A 20,689-nucleotide genomic window follows, 5' to 3' on the forward strand; every position below is an offset into this window, starting at 1 on the left:
CATAGCATCAGTAGTGTAGGAGAGTGTTGGTTGTGGGAAGGTGTTGTGTGCGGAAGCTAAAGTGGACAAACTAATGAGTGCACAAACAAAGGAAACGGAGCGCTGCAGGCATACAGCCTGGCGCAAGCCGAGAGCCAAAAGCCAGAGCGTGCAGGTGTGAACGGCCTGGTATTTAATCCCAAGCAGGCCACGCCCCGCCAGGTAGCGCAAGAGGACAGAGGCAGAGAGAGGAGGAGGCAGAGCAGGAGACAGAGCTGAAAGCAAAAGTTAAAGCCCCCAGAAACAGAGGAAATACAGCCTGCTCTGGGGTTGTCACAGGACAAATAGATCCAGCAGCACCACTGGATCTGTCAGTTATAGGTTACACACACACATAAACTACATACACCCTGATGCCATTTATTTGTATTTCTTTAGTTTTTGTTAATGTATTGATCCACTAAAGATTAATCTTATTTAGTTGGTTAATACATTGATTTTGTTTATTTTCAGTACATGTTTTGGTTTGTCTCTAATGCCTCTCTCTCTCTATTTTGTAGTGAATGTTTTTATGGGTCACAATTGTATATACATCCCTGTGTTTGTAACTAAATGGTTTTGGCCATAGCCTTTATATACTTGGTAAAAAAGGAGAGAAGTGTGATGCTGGATGTAAATGGAAAGTGATGTGAGTAAAAACTTGAGCTCAATCAAGACTGGATTTGGATGTTTTTTCCCCTTTTTGGTGGTCGTCGGATGTTGATGTTGGACGTCGGCATTCTGCAGTTTTTAAGGTTTAAACCTTACACTAAGCATGACTGACAATTGATGTGACCTTGTTTTTACATCTTTGTGGACCTGTTCTTGCTCTTAAACGTGTATACATCTTTGTAAATTGAAGTTTACATTCTACAACCCTATAAAGTAGGGTTGTCTTTATCAAGTAATGTAATTGATGGCAGAATGGCTGACATTCTGCCCCAACAATAAACCCTCTTTTAGTTTCAGGATGGTTTCCTCCTCAACTAGACCTGCTAAGCATTTTTTATATAGCACAGTGATTGAATGTTGAATACTATATTATATCTGTGGAGCATCTGTTTTCATTGTTTTTCCACTCATTTATTGAAAATTGGGGGTTTTCTCCATCATCTGTCTGTATGTGATGGCACTAAATCAAATATAGAAACAATACAACATTTAGATTGAGAAAATTGCAATGTGTGTTTTTTTATGTAATCCAGTAAATGCACATATTCATATTGTAGACATATTGAATTAAAAAAAAAATCAAATCCTTCATTAACCACCTCATGAATGTTCAACTAACCAATAACACTTGATTTTTTAGCAATAACATTGTTTTCACATAGGATAATGCCCACAAGCATTACACGAGGAAAAAACTGAACTACAAAAGTGTGAATGATCCTGCAAGGAGAAAGCTACTAATTTTCAAAGAGAACAGTTTGTTGGAGCTCCTTGTGGTCAACCCAGAAGGTTGTTAGAAAACTGTTTTACAAACATATGGAACTTCAGTGCATTATAGAACTTTAGGGTTTCAATTAGAAGATTTATCCTAAGGCTCATTCATACTGGAACTATTTGGTCTACTTTAAACAAACCCTGGTCACCTTCCACTGATTGTATGGTTAATTTGGAGCAGTGTAAATGTGCGTTTGAACTTTGCCACGGTCCAAACTAGTAAACTTTGGTCCGTTTGAAAGCCAGTGGTCTCACTTAACTTGCAAGTGAAATCTGGTGCCATTTGCTTGCAGTGTCAAAGCAAACAAACCATCTTGTGAACCAAAGAAAGGAAATGACTCAGAGCCCATTGTAGTGCAACATGTTAGATAGCTCCCTGCTTTTCCTGCTGCTCATACTGGAAAAATTCTTGAGAAAATTGTATTACACCAAAGTATGAACAGAAACCCCACAACTGGATAAATTTCTTATAGCTCCATTGTTAACTTGGGGTAACCGAACTGTTTTCAGTCCTGGCCAATCACTGAATCAGATTTCCTTCTTTATTTTGGTCGGTGGTAGTTTCGGGGAATATCACACCCTGTGAGCAGTTGTTGTAACTGCATGTTGTCCAGGTTGTTTGGTCCAGGTGAGTAAAAACCAACCAAACGCAGGTGCAAAATTTTTGGATTTCCTTGCCTATTAATAAACAGAGGACTATATTTGTATATTGTTAATGAAACGCTCTTGTGAGGTGGTGTGATGCTTTGCACCACTGCCTTTCAACAAGAAGGCTCCTGCTTCAAACCTCGGCTGGACCATTTCTGTGAGAATGTTTGTTACAACCCTGGCTCAACTAGGAAAGGGTGTGGCAACGTTAAAGACAAGAAATAATTTTGTAAATATAACACAAAAGGGACTAAAAGAAAAAGAACACAAATTAAAAACAGAAGACAAATAAAACCCAAATCCAAACAATCCCAACAAAAGAGCTTTAATAGTGTTTGATTTTAACAATTTAAACCTGATGCTTAGAGCCATTCATAATAGAGATGTGACGTTCAAGAACGAATCGATTCTTTTGAACGGCTCTTTTAAATGAACGATGGGAATCGATTCACAGCTGTGAGCCGTTCATTTGCGAGCCATTCTTTATATATACAAATTTTTGACACTGCCTTCATCAAATCAAATCAAACTTTATTTATAAAGCGTTTTCATGCCATAGGCAACACAAAGTTCTTTACATGATTAAAAACATAAGAATAAAAACACTCAATGAAATCTTTCACACAGTCACACACACACACGTATACACACACACATGCCAAGCCCAATCCCCGCCCCCCTTCCAGCTAAGACTAACTGAATGAATAAATAAATAAATAAGTAAATAAGAATTAGCACAGTTGAGTCAAATGAAAATAAAATAAATAACATGTGACATCATATACGCCTGATGTCCAACACGCTCCATTCATGTGAAGCATCTATGGGCAGAGAGAATTGTTTGGAAACAAATACTGTGAGTTCTACCCAAAACATTTACTAGAATTTGCACTGACTGCTCAGGTTTATCCTTTTTTATCTATATTTTCCTATAATTTTTTACACTTGTATAGTAGATTTCATATAGGTACATATTTTCATTGTTTGTCATTCTTATATATTGTGAAATTTTGTAAGATATTGTGAGAACGAGCCAGTCTTTTGAATGGCTCTTTAAAGGGAACGGCTCCTCAAGATCCGGCTCCCTTCAAAGAGCCATAAATTCCATCTCTAATTCATAAAACAAAATTGCAACAAAGAGCAAAGAACCAAATCTTTTCACTTAAGGCCTTTTTACAACCTGCACAAAAATAGTTCTGCTTAGATCACAGTTTAGCAACACAAGCACAAATGCAAAGACTTAACCAAAAGCAAGTTGTTCTGAAAAACCACAACAGCCCTGAATGATTGTCTGCAGCCTGCCTAAATAGTGGAGCTCCAGGTGGACAGTGGATGAGTGAGCCAATCACAGGCTGGTGATGACACAACCAGCCAATCACGGACAGGTAATGGCACAGCCAGGTATTTACTGAGGGGTTCCAGACAGCCGTCCAATCGCCTGGTTGCAACCAAATGCAGCAATTTAAATACATTCACAAAAGGCCAAGGTCTGGGGATGTAACAATGTTCTTGCTGTACATGCATGGGTACTGGTGTTTTTTTTAATTGACCCTGGGAGTGTATGGTGTTTGTTTCCATGTTGACCTTAAGCTGGACTGGTGACCCATCCAAGGTGTACCCTGCCTCCTGCGTGATAACAGCTGGATAGGCTCTAACCTTCCACTGGTATGGAAGACTTTCTACACTGGGTGTAGAAAATAGATGGTTTTATGTTAAAAGAAAGTAAGGCATTTTATTTCATCACACAAACTTTATACCAGTTGTGAAAGTGGAAACAAGGACCAGAACATTTGATCTGAACATGAACTGAATGTCGTGAAAAAATTGGGTCATGCAGCAAAATGACGACCCCTGCACACAATTATGGACTTTAGGGTCAAAGCAGAGTTAATGTTTTAGAAAAATCTGTGAGGAGTTCATGAAAAAACCATCAAAATCCCAAAGATTAAGCTTTTCTATACAAGGAGATATGTTAAAAAATACAAAAGCATTTTGAAGCAGCAAAAGCTGCAAAATAGGTTTACATGGTAAGTTGATTTTTTTTTTCTTATTAGTATCTTTATTGTGTTTTAAACCAGACTGTTTTTAGACTTGCAAATCTTTAGACCATAATAACGAATAATGTAAGAAAACTGTAACAATTCACAAACTTTGAATCACTTCTGTTACTGCTGTACTGCATGTTCCCACTAAATGTTCACCCATGAGATGTCCTGATGAAACCAACCATCCCAAGAAATTCTGATGAAACTTACTGCAATCGAAAATACCAGCATGTCTGTACTACAGTACACCACAAGAATGTGTGACTGCAGGTGTTTATCTGAGAAAAATATACAATTGCGTCCTGAATAATTTCCCATTCTTCCATCTGTGAGTCAGGGTACTGAAGACTTATAACACAATAACCTCTAATTACTAATATGTTTATGAATAGATTTATAATAAGACAATCAGACTGACATATGAGCGATAATTGTCTCTGCATTGTCTCTCAAGTACTGGCAGAGGTTAGAAAAGTGAAATACTTATCCAACCCTGCTTCTGCCTGCTCAGCACCTCAGCCACTAAACAAGGACAAGCTCACACCTGAGGCCTATACAGACACAGCTGGATGTGACATGACCAAGAAATACCTCCAATGCCTCAAGGTGAACTGTTGCTACTCAGGTTTGTGAATTCAGGCCATGTACACAAACAATAGGCATAAAATCTGTGGTTATCAAATTATGAATTGTTTATGTGTATGAGACCTCATGAAGAGTCTTTGTTTTGCTGATGCTGGTCAGGACAAGTAACATGTGTCTGAAACCTCTAAAACACTTTGATTTAGCTTTATATGGTATGGTAATATGGGATGAAACTAGACAATTGTATTGGTAAATAAACAATAGTTTGCTTATGCCATCATACTGATCCTTTTTTCCACTAAACCTTTGTTAGAATGAAATTTCTTTAAACTAAACACAAATAACATCTAGTGCTTGGAAGGTGAAAATGATGATTACAAAGCTAAACATTAGCATATGAGCATGAAAAACATTAGCTAATCTAAATGTTTTGTCAATTTTGGAGTTGTGCTGAATATCCAGCTGACTGGCTCATCATAAAACTCATTTAGGTCTATAAGAAATTACAAAAAATGTGAGAACTTTGAAGTTAAATCTCTGAGCTGATTTTTAACAGTTAAAATGACAGGATGAAAAAACTAATAGAATGATTTCTTTGACCACTTTAACTAAATGCACTTGAGATTTTTCAACTACATTTCATCTTATTTTTTATTTCTGTAATCAATTCATTGAACCAGATGAAAAGTGATTTCCATTTACTTATGGTTGCACAACTTTATTTTTATGTATATATATATATATATATATATGTTAAATTAAACAAGAGATCCACACTTACAGGCACTAAAATGATTATTCTTTTACTTTTTTTTGTATGCAGGAAGTCTGATTTAATTCTAAGTTATATAACATTTTAAATAGATTTTTACTGACAGTTTTGTCTATATGAACTGTTTTTTGCTAACTGTTTTAATTGGCCTATTCATTTAAATAGAGACAGTCATGAATAATCCCACTAGACTTCTTTTATCTTCTGAACAGAAATTATCCTTTCTACTGTAGCAGTACAATTCAGCCCTGTCATTTTAATAATAAAACCATAGCCGTGGAATAAATGAGTATGTCATTAATCATCTGATTTTAGATGATAAACCGTTCTTCTACATACAGTTATGAAATGTGTATTTGTCTTGTCAAATTAAAATCTATGGGACTTGAATGAGAACAAGCTAGATTTGCAGAGGTTTATATGTGTTCATGGGGCTTCATAATACCTGATTTAAACACACAGACAGCTACAGGCCTTTAACCAACAAGGACAATGAGGACATCAAGTGTGTTGTTAAAACAGATGTGAAGAACACAATGGTCATAAATCAGCCATCTGTCTCTCTATAACAATCTCTGCCCCTTCATTACAGTCTGACCTCTTAACCTACCTTACTTTTTCTTTCTCTTTCTTTTCCATACATCCCTTGCTCACTTCACACTTCTGTCTGGCTCTGCTTTTATGTCCTCACTTCACCTTCACCTCCTGATCCCTTCTGTCTCTTCTCTTCTCTTCCTTCTCTTCTCCCAGTTTCTCTTTTCTGTCATTCCTTCTTTATTCAACCAGCTCTCTTTACATTTCTCTGCTCCTTTCATCTCTGTCTCCACTCTATAGTGAAAGCAGAGATGCAGCCTTGTAGCCTTAATCTTTTCACGTCCTGTGCTTATACGTGTAAGTCGCCTTATCACTGCCTTCATTTTGCACTTTAAGTTACTAGTATTGGTTCCTCTCTCTCTCTCTCTCTCTCAAACACACACATACACAACTCTTCTTATTAAATTAGTAATAATGTCACCATGCTTCCTCCCAAGAGACCAGCATTATTGACTATGTTATGCAAATATAAACTGGCCCAAAGCTATACTGCTGATGGGATATGACACAAACACACACTCACACACTGTTTGTAGGACAAGTGTGCTGGCAAGGAATAATTTCTTGCTGTTTCAGATAATTATGTCAACCAGAGAAGTTGATGTGTGTATTAGCATGAAATCTGCTAAATCCAAAAGGCCTGGGGCTTTTGATATCTGTCCTGGAGTGACAGTGTGTTTGCACAGAATTAAATGTCACACAAAACACTTTTTTTTAAAACTTGAAAACATGGATAGAGATATGTTTTAAGGTTTATTGTCAGTTTCAGATTTAACAGCAACATTTCACACCACACAGTCCGATGCATGTGTGTGTCCTAAGCTGGATGCGCCTGACACATATTTGGCCTGTGAACTTCTTGAGTAATTATTTCATTGTGCTTTGTCCAAAGCGTCAACGTCCTGTCATCTTTACTCAAAACAGGCAGGCGTATATTTCTTTCCATCGTCATGGCGCTCTCTGGTCAGATTTGCCAAACCACGCTGTGCCTTGATACAAGTTCACAGACCTGGAAATGTGAATTGTGGGTACAATAAACACATGACGCTTCACAATTTACACAATTTCAGACATGATATTGGCAGAGCCAAGCAGGACAGATGGAAAGACAGCAGAGAGCAGGGAAGAAGAGGAAATTAAAGTCACAGTGTCAGGACAAACAATTAGGGCTCAGGGACAAATAATACATAAGGCTGAGGTACATTGACTGAATAGCAGTCAAGCATGGTCGCTGTAAGTCCATTATATTTGTAAATTACACTGAAAATTAATAGCAATTAATTTAATTCCAATTCATTCTAACCCTTCCTAACGAGTATCGCAATTAATAGATATTGCATGTGCAATAATTCTAGCAAATTTAACACTGAACCAATAAGACATTGAGTTAGAAAATCTCATGTTTTTCAGTCCTTGAAATATCATAACATTTTTTGAAAGTACATTTAAATGTAAAATAAAATATTACTGAAAGAAATTAAAATACAGCTATTCTAACCTTAAATTTTATTAAAATACAGAATAACGACATGCTACATTTTCAAAATCAATTTAACTTGGGCTTTTTTTCACACAGATTTGATCATTATGATTTCAAATCAGCATCAAGTAGACATCGCAACTAAATAAATAAATAGATAGATAGATAGATAGATAGATAGATAGATAGATAGATAGATAGATAGATAGATAGATAGATAGATAGATAGATAGATAGATAGATAGATAGATAACTAAACATGTCCTGAATGACAAATAAAATGGAAAAGACAGAGTACGCAAATAATATACACCACAAAAACATCACTGAAAGTTTTAGAAAATTATTTGAAAATTTTACAAAAATTCTCTGTCCGTATAATAGAAGGTTAAAAAAAACAGCTTTGGTGTGATCTTCATGTTGTCCACATTAAAACCTGTCTGAATCTGGTGGAAATCAATTCAAGGACTCTTCTGAATAATCACTTTCATTGAATATATTTATTCACAGAAATGTGAGTGAAACTCTATGATTAAAAGAGAACACATAAATAAATATGGAAATCATAGAGGTCTCAATCACCGGCACACCAAGGAGAAAGGATTAGTACATATTGCATCAATGCCTGTGAATGTGATAATACTCAATGATGTTTATAGGATTTAAAGCAGAATATGTTGCCATCTGCGTTTTCTTGGGAAAGGACTTGTTTTGTTGTTGTTAAATAAAGCAAAAAAAAAAAAAAAAAAAAAAGAGGAAGTCAATGTCATATTCTTTTTTTAATAAGTTGTTGCTGTGAAATTTTAGAGTCTCTATGGTCAGTAAACAAGTGTTTGTTGTTGTTGATTTGATTTTTATTATTTTAAAGATAAAGCAAGCTGTGCACCTTCTTGCAGCAGCAGCCTCATTGCAACTAGCATTTACAATCAGCAGCTGTGTTCCCATCAATGCTGATTGGAGTTGGAGCTAATTAAAACATTCCCCTACTTGTCTTACAATGCTGGACTGAATGCCAATTAAATTCTTTCCAACTGCACTCCAAAGCCAGATGTAGAAGTAGGATTTTTTCTTCCCTTTTCTTTTTTATTGTTGTATAAAATTATTTTAAAATGGGCATAATACCCGAAACAATTGATCTGGGTTTCCTGACACACTTGATTTATATAGTCTGTGTGGTGATAAATATTAGGCTCTACCTGGACATGTGAGGATGGTGAAATTACAAGAAGGTTCTCAAGGACCCTTGCACATCAATGGAGGTGATAAATCATGACAAAGATGCAAAACAGAAAAAAAAAACAATACAAACATTGTTTTTGTATATATGGAAATGAACTGTGTATGTTTTTTGTTTTGGCAAACATGTGAATTTAACTAAAAATAAATAAATAAAGGTAGATTTCCAACAAGTAGGTTGTCAGTGCTGTGAGAGTACGAATTACAGAGCAAACCATAATGTTTCAATCTAATCAAGCTGGTTTTGATTGAAAAAATAAATAAATAAAATAAAATAAAATAAAAGTTTAAATTAGCCAAGACAGGAGACAGTTTCCTGTATGACCATTTACAGTAGTCAACCATGCCCCTCTTCAACTCTTTCACCTTCTTCTTTTACTTTTATTACCTTGAAAAATGAGATGGTCCCACATATAACCTTTTTTCATGCCCAAAGAAAGAAAGAAAGAAAGAAAGAAAGAAAGAAAGAAAGAAAGAAAGGAAAAAAGAAAAAAAGATAGAGAATGTGAGATGATATAGTTGCAAAAAGGACAGTTAGAAAAATTAGCAAAGGAGATGCTGTCAGAAAGAGAAATGGAGCAATGGAGGAGGAAGAGATGCAGAAAAGAGAATATTGATTTGTTAAAAATGCATGAGGTGTCACTGGTGTGCAGCTCCTCATTTCTATTGCTTTCTGACCAGACAGTCTCAAGTCAAAACATCTTTTTCTGTATAGCTGTGTTTATTAGCTGTTTTTATAATATTTGGTTGAAAGTAAAATGTCACTCAGTTTATTGTCCAGACACAGTGGGACTAAAGGAAATTCCTTCTCTTTTATGTTTTCCATGGATGACGGGTCTGGACTGCAAGCCGGTTGGTTCTGCACCTCCTGTGCTTTGCTGTTAATAAGGAATATCTTACTCTTTGTATATTTAAATGGGATGTGTAGCTTATATATAGTCTATGGGAAGCTGTAAATTATCTAAAATTATTTAAACAATTATTACATTACCACAATTACAGTGGATCTAGTTTAATGCAGAGCCATGGCTCCACATGCGGGTACCAAATTCCATGGGGGAGGGCACCAAAATAAATTATGAATCATAATCAAAAGCACTGCAAATCCAACGTTACAAATTTTACAACCTTCTGAATGATGACGTCTGATGCAGTGTTGTCGATGAGTTATTAACAGAAAGACCTCTGTGGGCCTCAAATATGGCAAAAACAAACAAAAAAGCTCTGCTAGCCGCTCACAGCTGTAACATACCGACTCACTCCATCCTCTTTCCACACACAAATGGAAAACCGCCCCCTTAACTTCCAGCCAGATTTGAAATGAGATGCATCATGGTTTACTGCATTGATTGAGCTTTTGATGTTCAATGACACTCTGTAAATGTCACTACTACAGTAACAGAATATTTTTATCTCAGCTGAACTGAATCTGTGAGCAGTGTAACAATATTAACATGACAGTTAAATATAATTGTTAGGATTTGTTTTTGTTTGTGCTCTTCCTCCTTCCTCCTAGCTCTCGTGTGTGTGGCTGATTATTGGACACAGCTGTTCCTGATTTGGCGCCACCATAAAAGCCTGGGACTGCTCTTCATTTAGCTCCAGTTTGTCTGCTTACCAGCTAACTTATGGCTAACAGTCAGCTGAGTTTTTCCTGTCATGACTTTCCAGTGGTCCTGTCTGCTTTTTGTCCCTCTCTGTCCACCTGAAGTCAAAGTGCATGATTTTTTGATTCTTTGGAGAACTCCACTCTACGTCACCACTGCTTATTTTCAGAACTTGACCAAATTTCCGATTTTTTCTTTTTTTTTTTTGTTATTAAAGCTTATTTTACCTTCAAAAATCATCTTCTCATTTCTGTGAGGTTCCTGCCATCTACCCTTATCCTTAACAGTAATATGTCGTAGCCCTGGTGTAATGTGATAACAAGCTTTAGTGGGCAGTGAAATAAATATTGGTTCCATTTGTGGTGACTGCTGACTGTAATAAGGGATGAGATTAAATAGATCCTGTAACTTAGCCTGCCCTGGAGCAGGCTAGCTCCACAGAATATATCTCCTTGGTAACTTTTGTCATAACATCTCACACTTTCCACCATCCTGCTTTTGTGCAAACAGATCATGGATGAGTTGAGCCAGGATGACCAACATATTCCACCTGGCTTAATCCAATATCTTGGTTTTGTGCAGTAGGTTCGAGGTCTGAGTCAGAGCAGGGTGAAAGAGCAGAGAAATTTAGCTGTAAGAAACTTCCTGTTTAGCAATGAATGTTTTGCTGCAAGCTTTAGCAATAAACAACTCTTCTAGTTATGGCAGAGTGCCTTTTCTGCTTCACCACTTCTGGGTAAAGTGAAGGGAGGTCACCCCTAAGCTAACTTCACCCAGGAGTAATCACCTCACCTTTGCCTTCAGAGCTTGGTTTGGAGGAGGATGCAGGAAAGTTTAATAACTCTTTCTGTCGGAGTTTTCATGGATAACAGACCAGAGCACCATAGTTACTAAACCATTACAGAAATGTTGGCTTCAGGAGCAAAAAAGACTAGACAGAAAAATTAGATAAAATAACTGGTTTTGCTGTTTCTGAATGCTCCTGTGGGTGCGATGTTTAGTTCGCTTGGCATAGCAGCCACCCTTTAGACACAGCCAGCCCAAGTTCGATCCCAACGTTTCCCAGACCCACAATCTCATCTATCTACTGCACAATGAAAAATAAAAAAACTCTCATTAATGGAAAACACACATTACACAAATAGCATCTCACATTTTACAAGTTCCCTTTGGAGAAAAGGTATTTTTCATTTTAATGAAATCATGGTGACGTCACAACTAATCAGCTGATCAATTTAGACTGGCCTGTCAACTTCGACTTGAAAATTGAACTGAAATACCAATCCCTAGTACAGATTGTTTTTAATGTAGAACATGTCTGAATGCACGCTTCTTTTTCTAAAAGAAAATTCAGATAAAGTTTAAACTAACCTGTGATTCACTGAATTCATAACAGAATGTGTTTAAGCCTGATTTAGTGTTTTCTATGGATTTATGAGGCTTAGTCTAACAAAAGAGAAAAGCAAGAAATTTAAAGTTTTTTTGTTTTCAAGCAGAGATCCAGTAGATAAGTGGGATGGCTGCCTTTAGAAGATTTCTTTTTCTTACTTTTAGAAGGAAGAGGCTGCAGAGTCCAATGTATTAAACAAAAAGTGACTATTGTGGTGGATTTGATAAGGAGACATGAAGCCTGTTGTGATTTACTTTGTACATTTAGCTTCTGTTGTTGATAAAAAATGACAAATGCATTGAACTGCTTTGAGCTCGGTTGAGCCACTGCTGCAATAGCCTTGTCCTAATAGCACTTACAGTTCTGCCTGCAGGCACACACACTCATGACTGAGTACATGCACACACTTGAGGCCAGCCTATTAAAAGGGGAAAATGCTTCCTCACACAGGGAGCACAAATAAAATTGAATTAGTGTATGATTCATGGTATAAACATCTATATCTGCAAAGCAGTGAAATAACAATAAGATGCACACACACTGAGGCGTTGCTTTGTTGCACAAAAACCTGAAGTCGTGCTCTACAGACCAGTTTATATGTATTTCTTTTCTCTTGCTATAATTTCCTGTAAAGGGGTTATAAAAGATTGTAAGAAACACTCTTACGGTAAATGTATTTAGTGCTATTTTGTGAGGTTACAAGGTTCAAGTTGAATAAAATGTCATAACAATTAGATGATGTTTTTTTTTTCAGTCTACACATTTTCAAAAGTTGGAGAACATGACTGACTTCTTAGACTTTTGGGAGGGAATAAAATAAGAACTATTCACCTCTTAGCTGAAACGTTTAGTGGATGCACAGTTGGTGGTAACAAAAACTAGTGGGACACCTGCAGTGCTATAATTAATCACCAGGCTAAAAAGAAGGATAAAGGAGAGACCGTGGCTGTTGAAATATTCAGGAAAGCAAATTAAATAATTTTAATTGTAAATTGAACAATAACTGGGTTGCAAAGCTTGCAGCAAGGCCTCATCATGAATGTGGATTTAATCCCTTTGCGTCATTTAGAGCTGCATGTTAATGAGATTAAGTTATTGAGTTTTTTTTTACAACTTGAGCATGGGTTTATCTTTCCTGATACCTGTAGCAGTATAAGGAATGTGCCATGTTTAGTCTTTCCTTCATTCCCACAGTGCCTCTTCATCTCATTATATCTCAGTATTTTATCATATTTCCCCATGTTTTTTCACTGCAGGATTTATTTTAAAAAATGTGTGAATAAGGTAGCTCCAGCTTATCATCCTGGACAACCTCTACAACCTCTGTTGCTCACTTAAATTACTGTTTTGAGTTTTGATATTCAGAATTACATAATAAGCTAATATTAGGGATTTCCCTCTGGTAATTGTGATAGTTTGGAACAGCCTCCTCATCTACTGATTAACTTTATCAGTGTTATAATTTCAATTAAAAAAAAATTGTATTGAGGTCAACCTATAATTAAAATTTTAGTGTAAAGTATAGATGTTGATTTTTGATGTGTTAATCTATTTTTAAAGGTTTAATTTGTTTTAATTTCCTTAACCTCCTCCTGATATTTTCTAATCTGTTTGATGTTTGTTTTTTATTCATTTTCTTAATTTGTTTGAATCTTGCCTCATGTTGTTTAAACCCTTGGTATATATATATTTATATATATATTTAACTAATCTTAATGGCTTGGTGTGTTTTAATCCTCTAATTTGCAGTGATTTTTTTTATAAATGTGCTAAAATATATTTTAACTTCTATGTTAAATTCTTGAAGAAAATGTTTGTTAAATATTGGCAGTACCTACAGTCATCGTACACCAGGTTGGTTGAGGGGGAGGACTTACTTTCACCCGATCTTTAAGCTAAAGAAATGTGACGCTTGAAATGTGTATAAATCACACAGAAAATGGAATAGGTTCAAAGGGTACTTTTATGATCAAATTTCCAAGGTGTATGTTTATTTGTGCGCATTAAAGTCCTCCCACTTTGGTTTGCTCCATCAGGTGGCTTCTGAGCAACGTAAACATGCAAAGCGGAGCAAATACCTTCTGACCTGAGGATTGTATACTAATATGGACATATAATTATTCAATATCAGTGAAATCTTTGGTGTGGTTTTAACAAGAAGAAAAAGATAAACATAAAACCTGCCAATTTTCTTTTTAAAGTATTTATTTTTTAATCTAATTTGTATAACAACTTAATATACATGTAAATTATTTTCTCTGTTTTGTATTCTATTATACTTTGTGTTCTATTAATGACAAGCCGATGAAACTGGAATCAAATTTTTAGTTATGAGTGTAAATAAAACAATAACCTGTCCACCTACTGGCAAAATATCAGTGCTGAAAACCAGAAGTTGTTGTGCAGGAATATGGTTGCGGAGGCTGGGCCTCATTCTTCCCTTCACCACCTGTGGGTTCATGTTTAATATCAAAGGAGAGCTGAATTTTTTAGATAATCAACTTGATTCCTTCTTGTTGAGAATAGAACAGTGAGAAGGTTTCTGTTTAAGATTATTATTTGCTGCACATATTTTTGGTAAAATCTGGCTTTTTGCATGGAATGAATTTATGATGCTTGACATGTACATACTCTTGAGATAAATGAGCAAAAATGTGAGCGCCCTCCATATCCACCTCCTAACCCTGCATGGTGACAAGTGTCTACATTTCCCTGTCTGCTATGTCTGAAACAACTGTCTAAATCTTACTGACACTGAATTGTAAATGGTTCAGCTTTTTGCCAAACAATAAGCTCTACCACTCCACTCTCACTAACTCTGCCTTTCATAACTAAAACAATGACATTGTTTGCAGATTCTGTACAAGGGTAATAAGAGCTTCTAGAGTTGTTTTTATCTAAATATTCATAATCAAGTAACTACATTAATTACATCTTATCATGATATAATATTTGTCAAGGATTCCAAGCCATGAAAAGTAAGCAAGCCAGAGCATTGTGTCCTTGTATTGCATTTAAACAGAAAGGAATCTCTGTGTCACCTGAAACCTACAGTGCTGTTACACAGTTGGATGTCCACGTATAGTAGCATTATAGGTTTTTTGTGTAGGCCTGCAGTGTCAAGCACAAGTGACTGCTCTTTTTTTTATTAATTGAGTGTTTTAGCTGTCATACAAAGGAAGTGTTTCCTGTTTGACGTTAGTCACAATGCCCTATATATTCTGGTGAGCAGATTAACTTGTAGGTTAAGTTTTATCTGGTTCAGTGTCACTTCTCTCATAAGTTTAATTTTCAGCCACAAAATGGTTTGTTTCCAGCCACATGTACAGATAAACCTTTGCTACTTGCCTAGCAACAGAAAAATGTAGCAGAGCGAGTGAAGTGAATGTTAGTGCAGCTAGCTGCTAATCTTCATCAGAGCATTGTTGAACTTACTAACGTCGGCTAATGTTCTCAGGAGTTAATGGAGCCCTGCAACAGAAATAAAAACACAGCAAATATTGTGCTTATTTTTTTAGCAGAAACATGTCTTCAAATGGATAATATGCTAATGCTAACACTGGTTTATATGAAGGTCAGCACATTAGTTTGTGATACAGCAGTACAAGTACAATATGCTACTGCTTGTTTATTCCAAATTCCTCCAGTTATTCAAAGCTTGATGGTTAAAAAAAAGAAACCATCTTATAATAAATCAAATTATGCATAAGGAATAGCTTCCACGCTTCCAATTGTTTTATAAACTTTAGTTTTCACTGTGACTTGGCAAAGTAAAGACATGCTCATTGTCACTGATTAAACTATGACAAAGAGTAAGGTTTTTATTAATATACTAGAGCTTGATATGCCCTGGCAATGGATGAAAAAAACCTTGGTGAGTCACCCTCCACTCAACAAATCTTGGTGATTCATCCCACACTCAAGGGCAAATAGTAATTTTGCATCCAGATAAACACTTTCTCCAATTAGAGATGCTGGAGACTTCGGTTTTTGGAAGAAAGAGGGCACTTTGCCCAGTGTCTTTTTTTTTTTTCTTTATTTTACAGCAGAAAAAGGATTCACTGTCTGATGTGAAGCCAAAGTGCAATCTGCCTCTGGATATGGGCTTCAAAACATCTTCCACTCCAGCAGATACTCATTAAAAAAAACAAAATGTCGCCTCATGAAAAGTTAAGTCAGTAAATTAAAATGAGTCATTATGGTGTCATTAACTTGATTTGCTCCTTTTAGAAAATAATTTAGAAACTAAACAGATATTGGTTCTGAAAAAAAGTAAAAAATAACAGAGAAAAAGCTACTTTTTTTGACTACTTGAGTTTAAAGTAACACTTTCAAGTAATTTCTCTAAATGAGGTCACTTCCTACTCACACACCAAGGTGGCATCAGATGGGCTTGAAATCAAAGCTTCAGAACAGCAGGTCTCAAACCAGTGGATATTATCATAATGGCTCTTTTCATATTTTATTTACAGGCTATTATAAATGTGCTGTGGCACGTTCAGAAAATATATTAGAACATTTTTAAAGTAAATTTAATATATTAAGGTGTTTTTGTAGCTTTTTTTGTGTGTATTATTTTCTTTTTAATTCCATGTTTTAGAAACTCAAAATAACTCAATAGGATGAAAATCTGAAGCAAATGTATATGCACCCTGCATATTTTGCACTTTGAAACCTGAACCTTTGGCAAATATCCCAGCTTTTACACTGTTTCTGATCTGATAACAGATTTTTCTTAATGTAAAATTGTTATCTAACCCCTCCAAAAATCACCCATTTAGGATTTTGAAGTGTATGTTAACCCTTTGTTCTGTGCTAGAAGCCATACTTTATCTTGAGCTGTTTTATTCATGGTGTGACATTTGCCCTGAGATATTGCTGGTGTTGAATAGAAAGCGTTCTTTGTGTTCTTCTAATTTTATATCATACCAATTAAAATGAAGTTTCCCATTTCCTTACTCTGCTTCATCCCCATGTTTAATTTTCGCTCCTTGTCCGTCTTTTTCTCTTGCTTTGATTTCTTTTCCTTCATGCCTTTTCTACTCTTTACTATCCCTCCATTTGGTTTGAATTTCATTTTTGTCTATCCTACTCCTTTACAAGGAGTAGCAGCACATAAGTCTTTTGCTGTTCGGCCACAAGCTGACATTGTTCATGTACATATATTTCTCAGCTGCAGGGATCTGCAATTAGATTATTTTCAGATAGGACAAGGTGTGGGAGGCATAGGGTGTCGGAGTGTGGAGAGTCTGTGTGTTTTTCTTGTGCATATGTTTGTGTGTGGGCTGAGATAGGCTGGCAGCAGCCAGCATCTGGTGACATCTGGTCCAGACAGATAAAGTAATAAACTCGTACTATCTCACTATCTGGGAGGAGGTGTTGCTTATCTAGCCATGTCTTTCTCTTTCCCCTTGTCTGCCTTTCTCTTGTTATCACTTTTTGGCTGTCAAAATCACATTCAGACATGCATTATTGATGACAGGGAAGCACAGTATGTTGGCAAACAGCAAAACTTTATGAAGGAAATTAAATGACTACATTAAAAATAAATACCATATTAAAACCTGACCATGCTTAAGAATATATTGTAATGTGCTGCCTTATTTCTGCTCCGTGTCCTCCTTTATTTAAAGATGACTTTTCCTTTTAATTCTCCTCTATTACTTTTCTTTCTTTACATTGAACTTAATTTAATTTCCTTTGCTGTTTTAATCTGTATTATTTTTAAATAAAAATTATATGGACAGATAGATGGATGAGTGATAGCCAGAGATGGCCAAGTTTTATCCAAATATATTTTTTGCAGTACATGATAACGTGCCTTCCTTTTTGTTTTGTGAATATTGTGGTTGAAACCATGGTTCCCAACCGTTTCCTGCAGGGCCCCCTTTTCATTGACAACAATAATGTCAAGCCCCTCCATCCCACCACCACTAGTATGTGCAACCAAACACTTACTACGCACTGGCAACCTTGAGGAGCGGTGCTAACCACCGCATCACCATGCAGCCCTATTTGTTTAGGATGAGAAATCGCCAGGGGGGACATTTTAACTTTTTTCACACCATTCTATGAAATATTTATTGTTTTGAGACAATCAAAGCATATGGTCTCTTCTTAAAACCTCTTCTTTGTCCAGGTTTTGTTAGAAGTGCAAAAACTATATATTTTACTTAACCTAGCTGGATCCTCAGTCATAGCTCTGGCCCTTCAGGTTGGGAACCACTGGTCTAAACTATCTACGGTTTTTGAACCACAGTTGAAAATAAACACTGTTGTCTGGTATTTTTGGTTTTACTCATAGTATATGATTGTGTCTCTAATTTATTGAGCCTTTATTAGGGCTGAAAATGCGTAAAGGGTTAAGCTTTCCATCCAGGATCTTCCCCTTAAAATAAATAAATAAATAACTTGACATTTTAGAGAAACTGAAATGCGAACATATACGTTTCTTTGACAGCTGGACCCTGAGCTGTGGAAGATCAATACAAACCAACTGGAATCTCCACAACCACTGTGAAGAGATTATAATGTCAGGTGTCAAGCATGAAGTCTTCAATTGATTTGTAGGCTTGTGCCTTGATGCCCAAGTACTTGCAACCATCCATAATAATGTTTCAAAATATTTGAATATGATTCCAAAATTATGCTAGTGATGCCAGTCTATTGAAGGTGATTAGTGAAAGTCATTAGTTTTGATCAACAGATTACTTTTTAAATGATCAAATGATATATTTTCTTTTTCTATCTGCAAGCTGCTGTTCTGATTTATATTTCTATGATCATCAGACAAACTAAAGTACTTCTATGTGTCATTTTGACATTTTTCCACAGTCAGCATAATAACATCATATGTCAGAAGTGACCAGAACATTATAATGCAAATGTTTTTGAAACTGCAAATTAGGACAGAAATACAACATTTATGCATAGGGATGGTAAATATTTTAGATTTCTGCTTCATACAGTAGACGTTCCTTTTTTGAAAATGATTAAATCAGAAAGGACTCAACATTTATGCTTAAATCTATTTGTAATTTTGTTCCTGATAAATCTTTATGACTTGTATTTAGATGAATCATTGAAGCACTGCCAATTTTATAGGGTGCTGTTCCTTTTCAAACCTTCAATGTTTATGTGGCATAAACACCTCACCTCACCTCTGACCAACAGAAGCCTCACCTTCAGTGATCAGAGAAGGCAGGCATAGACCCAAGTAGCCCCATCGGCTGCCTTCATGAGAGAGCAGGTGATGATGTGTGGTAGGGGAGATCACGTAGGCTGAATCATTTGTGGGAGTCTTATACAAAAATTCCAGACAAAAACAGAAAAAGAGTGAAAAGGAGCAGGGAATGACATAAACTGAGTTGAAAGGAGGTTGATGATAACAAGCAAAAAGTTGAGAGGAAATATTGGTGGAAAAGGTGATGGATGGATGACTAAGTTAGATGAAAAATAGAAGAAGGATGGATGAATGGGTGGATGCCTCGCCACATGGCCCCGGGGAATCAGCCATTATACATGCAACTGTCACTCAAGATTAGAGGCATAATTAAACTCCTGTCGCGCCGCGTGTGGCTCGAACGTGCATGTTTGTGCGAATGTATTTGTTTGTGCATGTGAGTGTGTGTACCTGTGTGTTGTTTTCCTTGGTGTGTGTAGGAGGAACAGTCTGTGACAAAGATTGATGGTGAGGGGAAAGCAGGCCATTATGTTGTATTGCTAAAGCAGTGATAGCCTCTCCACCTTAGTGTCTGTTTAAGCTGCTGGCCATTTTATAGGCGTGGCACATTTGACCCCACAGCACACACATACACACACACTGATTCTCTTACTTTTAATTGGGAACAAACGGCTAGCGTTCACGAAGAATTGGCTGCTTAATATGGCTGTAGTTAATAACTGGAGTGCCTCCTTCTGTAAGACACTGTAAGAAAATCAAGGTGGAGGAGGAAAATTAAGTGTCATTTAAAAGTTAGGCCCTTACCTTCTGAGGAGCTAACTCGGGGCTCTTCTCAGTTTTTTATCTGTGAGGAATTTTAAAAAGCTGCAAATATTTTTGACAATTATTTAGCCTTAATCAACTGTTATCAGTGAGCCTTAAATTAAGGAATGAAAAATGAGGATAAAATGATAATCTTGACATCTCAAGCAGGACTCCCCATGAGCACAGACAGGGAGCAAGCTCATTCATGATGTTAGTGGAGGGCCATGCCCATGAGCAGCTGCACACCGACCAAAGCTGCATCTTTCTCTGTCTGTGTTTGTGTTTAAGAGAGTGAAAGAAACCCGCCGCTCCCCTGCCGAGCTGAGCATCAGCCTCAACAAGTCAGCTAGCAGCAGCAGTAGCGGGGGACGGGGTCAGAATGCTCGCCTTCACAATAAACGCCTCAGAGATTTCAAGGGGCAAATCCATGCATGAGTTTACCCCACAAGATGCTGTTGTTGGTGCTTTCGGTGTTGTCTGCTGCTGTGGGAAACACAGATATCTGTCTGTAAGCATATTAGGAATAAATGTTGGTAGACAGGGACTGAGAGTGACACAGAAAATCATGAACTGGACTAATGTGAATTAGCCTAGATAATAGTTCCATTTAAATATAATAGGTGAACTGGGTTATAATGGGATTTGATTTTAACTTTAAAATTGCCATGATTACTTTGGCTACATTCACCCTGCAGGCAAAAATAACCCAAATCTGACTTTAACCTTATTGAAGTGAGACAAATGTCACAATTCTGTGCTGGAGGAGGTGTAAAGACTGACATCATGTCTTCTCCTGTACATGTAGGTCATTTCAAGGCTCTACTGTTGCATTTCAATTTTGGCTCAGCAAAAAAATTTGAATAGAGCATTAAAACTCACAG

This window comes from Melanotaenia boesemani, chromosome 22 (genome assembly GCF_017639745.1).
Source record: "Melanotaenia boesemani isolate fMelBoe1 chromosome 22, fMelBoe1.pri, whole genome shotgun sequence".
Taxonomy (NCBI): domain Eukaryota; kingdom Metazoa; phylum Chordata; class Actinopteri; order Atheriniformes; family Melanotaeniidae; genus Melanotaenia; species Melanotaenia boesemani.